Genomic DNA, 9,616 nt, shown 5'->3' on the forward strand with positions numbered 1-9,616 from the left:
TTTGGAGGTTGGTTATACAGGTTTGTTCAACCAAAGGTTGACATGTATGTGAGTGTAAGTTGCAATTTACTCTTTTTGACACCAAAAAAGTGCAAAAAAGAGTCTTGCTCATGTTGACTCTGTGAATGAAATCTAATCAGAGTTCAATAAAGTAGTCATGTATTTGAATTAATGCAATTACTCAGCCTTCAGCACACATTCTTTACGTCTACTCCTAATGAAGATGCAAGGAGTAGACGTAAAGAAAGTTGGTGAATTCAAGTACCTGGGGTCAACTGTGCAGGAAAATGGGGGCTGCGATAGTGAGGTGAAAAAGAGTGTGCAGGCAGGGCGGAGCAGTTGGAGAAGGATTTCGGGAGTCATTTGTGATAGGAAAGTCCCAGCAAAAGTGAAAGGTAAGATGTATAAGACAGTAGTGAGACCAGCTGTGATGTATGGATTGGAGACCGTACCCTTAACGAAGAGACAGGAGGCAAAGTTGGAGGTGGCGGAGTTGAGGATGTTAAGGTTTGCAATGGGAGTGACAAGGTTGGACAGGATAAGGAACAAGCACATCAGAGGGACAGCACATGTGGAGAGCTTGGGAATTAAGCTAAGGGAGATGAGACTGAGATGGTATGGGCACATCCTGAGAAGAGATGCAGAGCATGTGGGAAGGAGAATGTTGAGGATGGAGCTGCCAGGCAAACGAAAACGAGGAAGGCCAAAGAGGAGATACATGGATGTGGTAAGAGAGGACATGAAAGTGGCAGGTGTGGTAGAGAAGGATGCTGAAGACAGGGAGCAATGGAGATGAAAGATTCGCTGTGGCGACCCCTAATCGGGAGCAGCCAAAAGAAGAAGACTCAGCCTTCAGCACACATGCATTTTAATATTGTTCAATTACCCAACCAAGTAAAACTCCTTTTGTGAAAACAAATGGGGTGCCTATTATAAAAGCAATCATAAAGCTAGGTAAACTGTAACTTAAAGGAGAACTGAAGTCATTTTTAGACTTGCTTTATTTCTTAATTAACGTTATTCAATTATGTTTTTGGTTTTAGTAACCTTATATCGTGACTTGTATTGGCAGCTAATTGCAATTAAATATTACACTTACCAGCCTATTCGGTTTTTAGCCATGTTGAATTTAGTTTGTTTGGTCCACGGTAGGCGTCGCTTATCTGGACGATCTTCACAAGACTTGTGCGAGACTTCAAAACGTGAAGTGTCAGCCAGGTGTCAGTGCTGCCATTTTGAAAACTGTTTTCCAAATGAAATATTGCACAAAAACGAGTTTAAATGACTACTACTACCTACTTTTTTCAAACTTTCCTGATTGCTATCAAAACAAACACAACTTCTGGCTTGATTACATCAGCATTCAAAAGAGGGTGCGCGCGTCTTTTGACAATGTTGGCAGATGTTGGTCACTTTGATTTCAGCTGTACGCTTTACTTCCGTCCTACGATGTCTCGCACAGGTCTCAACAAATCTCATTTACGGCCATTGCTTTGACATATGGACTGATATATTTCAAACACTCATAACTTGCTATAGCAGTGACACAATAGCGATCAAAAATGCATTCCTATATTTAATAAAATGAGAAATAGAATTTTGATTTAAAAAAATTTGCCTTCAGCTCTCCTTTAAGACAAACGTTACAAACTAGCTAACATTCACTGGTTAATGTAGTTTTTAACTCTTTGGGGGTCCGAGTCTTAATTGGGGGATGAGACTGCTCCAATCCCCCTGTAATTTGAACTCTGTTTATAGCACAGCTTTTCTTTATGATGATTAGTAAATCTCTCGGAGGCGTGGAACTCCATAACCTACTGTCAATCGGTAGTGAATATGACTAACATTTGAAATATAAACATATCGTGCCAGCTGGAATCACGTGGAGCCTGCAGCACAAATACAGTACAGCACACCTTCAGAGGTCTGTTGTGTATTTTTGTGTATTTCTGCCCTGCTGTTAGTTATTAATTTATATATACCCTTATCAGAAAGAAGTATACTTCCAGTTCATTTTATTAAGTATACTGTTGCAGTGGGGGCGTGGTCAAGCGTCGGTCTGTGAATGGAGGGCGGAGTCAGGGAAGGTAAGTGGCAGAATCACTGCACCTGATGTGAGTTAAACTGTGTTTGTGTGTCTTCCCCAGTAACCGCACCCTATAAAAGGAGAGAGAGAGAGCAGAGAAAGGGAGCTCTCTCCCGACCCGAATGCATGTGTGAGAGAGTGAATGAGCTGAAAAGCCACATATATCATTAAAAATAAGAGTTTCTGAGAACTCAGTTCTGGCCTGCCGTGCTTCTGTGCTCCACCGACCTGCTCTGGTTCTACATATACTTAAGTTAAAGTATATTTTGTTAAGTATACTTTTGTGTACCAAGTACAACCCCGATTCCAAAAAAGTTGGGACAAAGTACAAATTGTAAATAAAAACGGAATGCAATAATTTACAAATCTCAAAAACTGATATTGTATTCACAATAGAACATAGACAACATATCAAATGACGAAAGTGAGACATTTTGAAATTTCATGCCAAATATTGGCTCATTTGAAATTTCATGACAGCAACACATCTCAAAAAAGTTGGGACAGGGGCAGTAAGAGGCTGGAAAAGTTAAAGGTACAAAAAAGGAACAGCTGGAGGACCAAATTGCAACTCATTAGGTCAAATGGCAATAGGTCATTAACATGACTGGGTATAAAAAGAGCATCTTGGAGTGGCAGCAGCTCTCAGAAGTAAAGATGGGAAGAGGATCACCAATCCCCCTAATTCTGAGCTGACAAATAGTGGAGCAATATCAGAAAGGAGTTCGACAGTGTAAAATTGCAAAGAGTTTGAACATATCATCATCTACAGTGCATAATATCATCAAAAGATTCAGAGAATCTGGAAGAATCTCTGTACATAAGGGTCAAGGCCAGAAAACTATACTGGGTGCCTGTGATCTTCGGGCCCTTAGACGGGACTGCATCACATACAGGCATGCTTCTGTATTGGAAATCACAAAATGGGCTCAGGAATATTTCCAGAGAACATTATCTGTGAACACAATTCACCGTGCCATCCACCGTTGCCAACTAAAACTCTATAGTTCAAAGAAGAAGCCGTATCTAAACATGATCCAGAAGCGCAGACGGCTTCTCTGGGCCAAGGCTCATTTAAAATGGACTGTGGCAAAGTGGAAAACTGTTCTGTGGTCAGACGAATCAACATTTGAAGTTCTTTATGGAAATCAGGGACGCCGTGTCATTCGGACTAAAGAGGAGAAGGACGACCCAAGTTGTTATCAGCGCTCAGTTCAGAAGCCTGCATCTCTGATGGTATGGGGTTGCATTAGTGCATGTGGCATGGGCAGCTTACACATCTGGAAAGACACCATCAATGCTGAAAGGTATATCCAGGTTCTAGAGCAACATATGCTCCCATCCAGACGACGTCTCTTTCAGGGAAGACCTTGCATTTTCCAACATGACAATGCCAAACCACATACTGCATCAATTACAGCATCATGGCTGCGCAGAAGAAGGGTCCGGGTACTGAACTGGCCAGGCTGCAGTCCAGATCTTTCACCCATAGAAAACATTTGGCGCATCATAAAACAGAAGATATGACAAAAAAGACCTAAGACAGTTGAGCAACTAGAATCTTACATTAGACAAGAATGGGTTAACATTCCTATCCCTAAACTTGAGCAACTTGTCTCCTCAGTCCCCAGACGTTTACAGACTGTTGTAAAGAGAAAAGGGGATGTCTCACATGGCCTTGTCCCAACTTTTTTGAGATGTGGTTGTTGTCATGAAATTTAAAATCACCTAATTTTTCTCTTTAAATGATACATTTTCTCAGTTTAAACATTTGATATGTCATCTAAGTTCTATTCTGAATAAAATATGGAATTTTGAAACTTCCACATCATTGCATTCTGTTTTTATTTACAATTTGTACTTTGTCCCAACTTTTTTAGAATCAGGGTTGTATATCTTGATCAAAAGTTTAAGTATAAGCTTAATCTACTTAGACTTTTCTATATACTTTTCAGTATAAGCCAAGTATACTTATGTATAACTTTATTAAGTATATCTCTAAGTAAATAAAAAAGTAAACTGAAAGCATACTCTAATTTTTAGTTTAAAAGAAGTATACCAGAAGCACACTTGAATAAACTTCTTTTTTGTAAGGATATATATATATATATATATATATATATATATATATATATATATATATATATATATATATATATATATATATAAGATTGAGAGCAAATTTGTGGAAATTCAAATGGGATTATAAGAAAAGCTACAATCCCAGCCTGACATACAATTTCAATTGCTCAACAGTTCAGGGTCTCCTTTGTCGTATTTTGCACTTCATAATGCACCAAATGTTTTAAATGGAAGATGGGAGACAGATCTGGACTGCAGGCAGACCAGTTTAGCACCCGTACTCTTACTATGGAGCCATGCAGTTTTAATATGTGCAGAAAGCGGTTTGGCATGGTCTTGCTGAAAGAAGGAAGGCCTTCCCTAAAAAAGATTTTGGCTGGATGGCAGCATATTGCTCTGAAATGTGTATATATCATTCGGCATTAATGATGCCTTCCCAGATGTACAAGCCACCGATGTGCACTAATGCACCTCATACCAATGCACTTTAGTATATAAAATTACACACACACACATTCTTAGAACACCCCAAAAAACCTGTTCCTGGACCCTGAATGTTCACAAACCCTCCTTCTAACTCAAATTTGTTCGCTGGGATTGTAGCTTTTCTTATATTCTCGTTTGAATTTCAACAAATTTGCTCTCAAGCTTAGCATTCCTCTGGATTTTCCTTGGTCAGCTAATAATAAGCACAACTCTGTACACAGAAATCTCAAATGACTGAATAACAGAAGTACCACACACAGCTCCATCTGTTCTCTGCACTCCTACTTGCATGTGCATCAGTTCTGAAAGAGAGAGAGAGAGAGAGAGAGAGAGTATGTGTGTGTGTGTATTTGTGCCTGTGTGCACCTTAAGGATTATAGATTCACAGCTGTGTGGTTTTGCAGGTGCATGATCAGATCATCTTCTTAACCTGTTCTCATGCTTTGGCTCATTGCTTCAGTGCCCACGAGTCTAACTGAGTTACAGAGAGAAAACGAGAAAGTGAGAAGTGGAAGTACAGGAGGGATGAAGTTGAGCTGTTTTGCTTTATTCAAGGTCATTTATGCTGTTACTCTTGTAAAATCAATTCTTCACCATCAAAATGATTGCATGGCTAACTGTGAATGATTGAACAGTGACCCAGTGAATAGTTCTGATGTTAGAATTGACATTCATATAAAGAATAAAACACTTAAAAGCATGCGGTTGTTGGAAAATAATCAGTGACAGGTTGGTGTGATGCAGCTCAATAGGAAATGGAATTCCATTTCACCCCACCATGAAATTGATTATTTTCCAATAGCAGCAAGTCCCGAAGTGTTTTATTGCCCTTAAAGTAAAGTAATTTGCCAAGGATTGCACTTTTTTAATCAAATTTTATTTATTTATAATTAAGACTTAATAGTGCAGAACATCTGTGAAACAAGTTATCAATTAAGTTATAGCAGCTATAAAGAGTTGTTCCCTGAGCATTTCTCATTCTTGAAGTTAATGAAACAAACAAACAAACAAACAAACAAACAAAAAAATGAACAACCCCAGTTCCAAAAAACTTGGGACACTGTGTAAAACATAAATAAAAACAGAATGTGAAGCTTTGCAAATCATGGAAACCCTATATTTCATTGAAAATAGTACAAAGACAACATATCAAATGTTGAAACTGAGAAATTTTATTGTTTTTTGAAAAATATATGCTCATTTGGAATTTCATCTCAGCAACACATTTCATAAAAGTTGGGACAGGTTGAAAAAGTTGTGGAATGCTAAAAAAAAATTAGTGACTAATTTAATTAATTGGCAACAAGTCAGTAAAATGACTGGGTATAAAAAGAGCATCCCAGAGAGGCGTAGTCTCTCAGAAGTAAAGATGGGAAGGGGTTCACCGCTCTGTGATAGACTGCATGGGAAAACAATGCAACAGTTTAAGAATAATGTTCCTCGATGTAAAACTGCAAAGAATTTGGGGATCACATTATCTATGGTCCATAATATCATTAAAAGATTCAGAGAATCTGGAGAAATCTCTGTATGCAAGAGACAAGGCTGAAAACTGACATTGGATGGTGATCTTCACGTGATTTCCACGTGATTTGCATCCCCCTCCCCAAATTGTCCACTGGTCGCAGATAACGCACACACGCAGCTACCCAAGAGGGGAAACTTGCATCCAAAAATCACAATACACTTGCGACGAGAAGTCGCCTGTGTGCGCCGGGCTTAAGGAAAAACATTCCCAAAGAGAGAGAGAGTGGGACAAAGACTATTAATAAACAAGATCGTCACTGACAGCGTAGCTCACTCCGGCCCCGTCTAGTCCAGAAGGAATGATCTAAAGTGGGCCACCTTGGGCAATAAATATCTCATCTCATTATCTCTAGCCGCTTTATCCTTCTACAGGGTCGCAGGCAAGCTGGAGCCTATCCCAGCTGACTACGGGCGAAAGGCGGGGTACACCCTGGACAAGTCGCCAGGTCATCACAGGGCTGACACTTAGACACAGACAACCATTCACACTCACATTCACACCTACGGTCAATTTAGAGTCATCAGTTAACCTAACCTGCATGTCTTTGGACTGTGGGGGAAACCGGAGCACCCGGAGGAAACCCACACGGACACGGGGAGAACATGCAAACTCCACACAGAAAGGCCCTCGCCGGCCCCGGGGCTCGAACCCAGGACCTTCTTGCTGTGAGGCGACAGCGCTAACCACTACACCACCGTGCCGGGCAATAAATATTGCAAGCTATATATACATTATATACAAGCTATATAGAAGCTATATCCACCCTAGGAATAATGACCTATTTGCCAGAAAGAATCCAAAACAGCGAGGAATTGACTGAGAAGTGATTTTTGTTGAACTGCTCATTAAGGCTTAATTAATCCATAACTTCATTAATAATTGCAATTATGCAAATTTGGGTAGAAGCTATATGCACCCCAGGTAGACCTACCTTCCTGCCAAAATAAAAATAAAAATAAAAATCGGTGAAGAACAGAGAGAAGAAGCAATTTTCGTGAAATGTGGACGATTCCAGACGGACGACGGACAACACATGATGGCATAAACTCATCACCTGTCAGCCGGATGAGCTCAAAACCAGGGCATAAGATCCCCTGCCCAAAAGCCGGTAAACAGGCTGGCAGCAAGGGTCAAGGATCATCACAGTTAATACTTAACTCTTGTTAAATAACATTGGGGCAGCCATGGCCTAAAGGTTAAAGAAGCAGCCTTGGAATCAAAGGGTCACTGGTTCAATTCCCTGGACCGGCAGGAAAGTTTATGGCTGAAGTGCCCTTGAGCAAGGCCCCTAACCCTCCCCAGGCAATGTGTGTGCTTGTCATACATCACTCTAGATAAGAGTGTCTGCTAAATGCTTGTTAATTATTAATGGTTCTTTATGTACACTATCTGGCCAAAAGTATGTGGACAGTTGACCATCACATCCACCATATGTGTTCCTTCCCCGGAGGTAGAGTAAGCAAAAACTGTACTCAAGTAAAAATATTGTTACTTCATAATAATAACAATAATAACAACAACAACTCAAGCAGAAGTTACTCATCAAATAATGACTTGACTATGACTAAAAAGAATCTCATAAATAGGCAAACCTTCATATGATCATTTATTATCTACATATTAAAATGTATCAGAATATCAGTTATGCCCAAAATAAAAATTTTAAGTGCTTGTCTCATCTCATCTCATTATCTCTAGCCGCTTTATCCTGTTCTACATTGTTGCAGGCAAGCTGGAGCCTATCCCAGCTGACTACGGGCGAAAGGCGGGGTACACCCTGGACAAGTCGCCAGGTCATCACAGGGCTGACACATAGACACAGACAACCATTCGCACTCACATTCACACCTACGGTCAATTTAGAGCCACCAGTTAACCTAACCTGCATGTCTTTGGACTGTGGGGGAAACCAGAGCACCCGGAGGAAACCCACGTGGACAACATGCAAACTCCACACAGAAAGGCCCTCGCCGGCCACGGGGCTCGAACCCGGACCTTCTTGCTGTGAGGCGACAGCGCTAACCACTGCAACACAGTGCCGCCCAAGTGCTTGTCTAATGAACAAAACAAAATCTGCTCAATCACATACTAAATCATGTTCCTAATAAAAAATTATTATTATATATTTACCAAATATCATAAATGAAGGCAATTTTGCCACAGGTCAGCTTCATAAGTCTTTCAAACTAGCTTAATGGTAAAAACATTTGTTCTGACTGCAGAGCCACAAGTTGTTGTTGTTGTTGTTGTTTTTAACTCCCCCACAGTTTTATAACAGCAGTTTCAAGCCAGTGGCATTCAGTGCATGTGCTGACACTTTCTTTGGTGTAGCTCAGTGACTATTAGGCCACTTGACATTTCAGTCATTTTAGACTTAGGGTTGGGTTCATTTGAGGGTTAGGTTAGGGGGAACGATATCTCTTCCTGAATGGTAATTTTCATGGTGACACATACATCCAACACAAATGGTCTCCATCTATATGGCACAATTGCACGAATTAGCAGGTCCATATGATGTCCTACTGCACGTGTTAACGCAACTGGACTGAAACTGCTACTCTAAAACTGTACCTCTGCAGTCAGACCCTTCCCAACAGGTTGAGGAGTTTGATCCAACACATCGACAAGTATATTTTCTTAAATCTTAAATGTACTTGAGTAAGAGTGAAAAGTATAATGCATTAAAACTTGTAGCATTAGACATTTCTGCAGCAGTCTATCGTAGTCACAGTCACCAAAGTGGTTAGCTAGCATCTGCTAGTGGCTAACATTCATGGGAGAAAAAGTAATAGACTTCCATCGTCTCTTTGGTCTGGGAACTCACTCGGACCATTTATTCTGTGCATGCCCATAAAAGCATCCCTGTGCACGCACGTTATAATGTGACATCACTTCGCAGGCTATTTAACATGGCTTTGCTGCTCTTATTAACAAATATACTTAACACTCCCACTCAAAGACATGTTTATAGCTCTCTATAGTGGTAAACACAATAAAAAAAAACATAACTCCAAAATAAAACATTTGGCATACTGGCAGTGTTATAAACCTCAAAAAAAAAATCACACCTGACAGTCAGAAAATATTTACATCTGCTAGTTCACATTACTCTCCAAACAAATACCCCTTGAACCTCTCAAATCTAGCCTTTGTCACTGGCTTGGTAAGGACATCAGCTACCATGTTTACAGTAGGGCAGTACTCTATAGATATTTTCCCTTCTGTGTGTGCAGACCATACAAAGTGAGACTTTATATCCACGTGTTTGCTTCTCTGTCTGCATACTGGGTTCTTAGACAAAGCTATTGCCCCCGGTTGTCCTCATAAATCTTGACTGGTACATGCTGGTTACTACCATCCATTCCTTTGAGTAGTTGCCATACATGTCAACCTATACGGAATGTCCGTATTTTATACGGATTTGATTCAATAAA

This window comes from Neoarius graeffei, chromosome 11 (assembly GCF_027579695.1).
Source record: "Neoarius graeffei isolate fNeoGra1 chromosome 11, fNeoGra1.pri, whole genome shotgun sequence".
In the NCBI taxonomy this organism is placed as follows: Eukaryota; Metazoa; Chordata; class Actinopteri; order Siluriformes; family Ariidae; genus Neoarius; species Neoarius graeffei.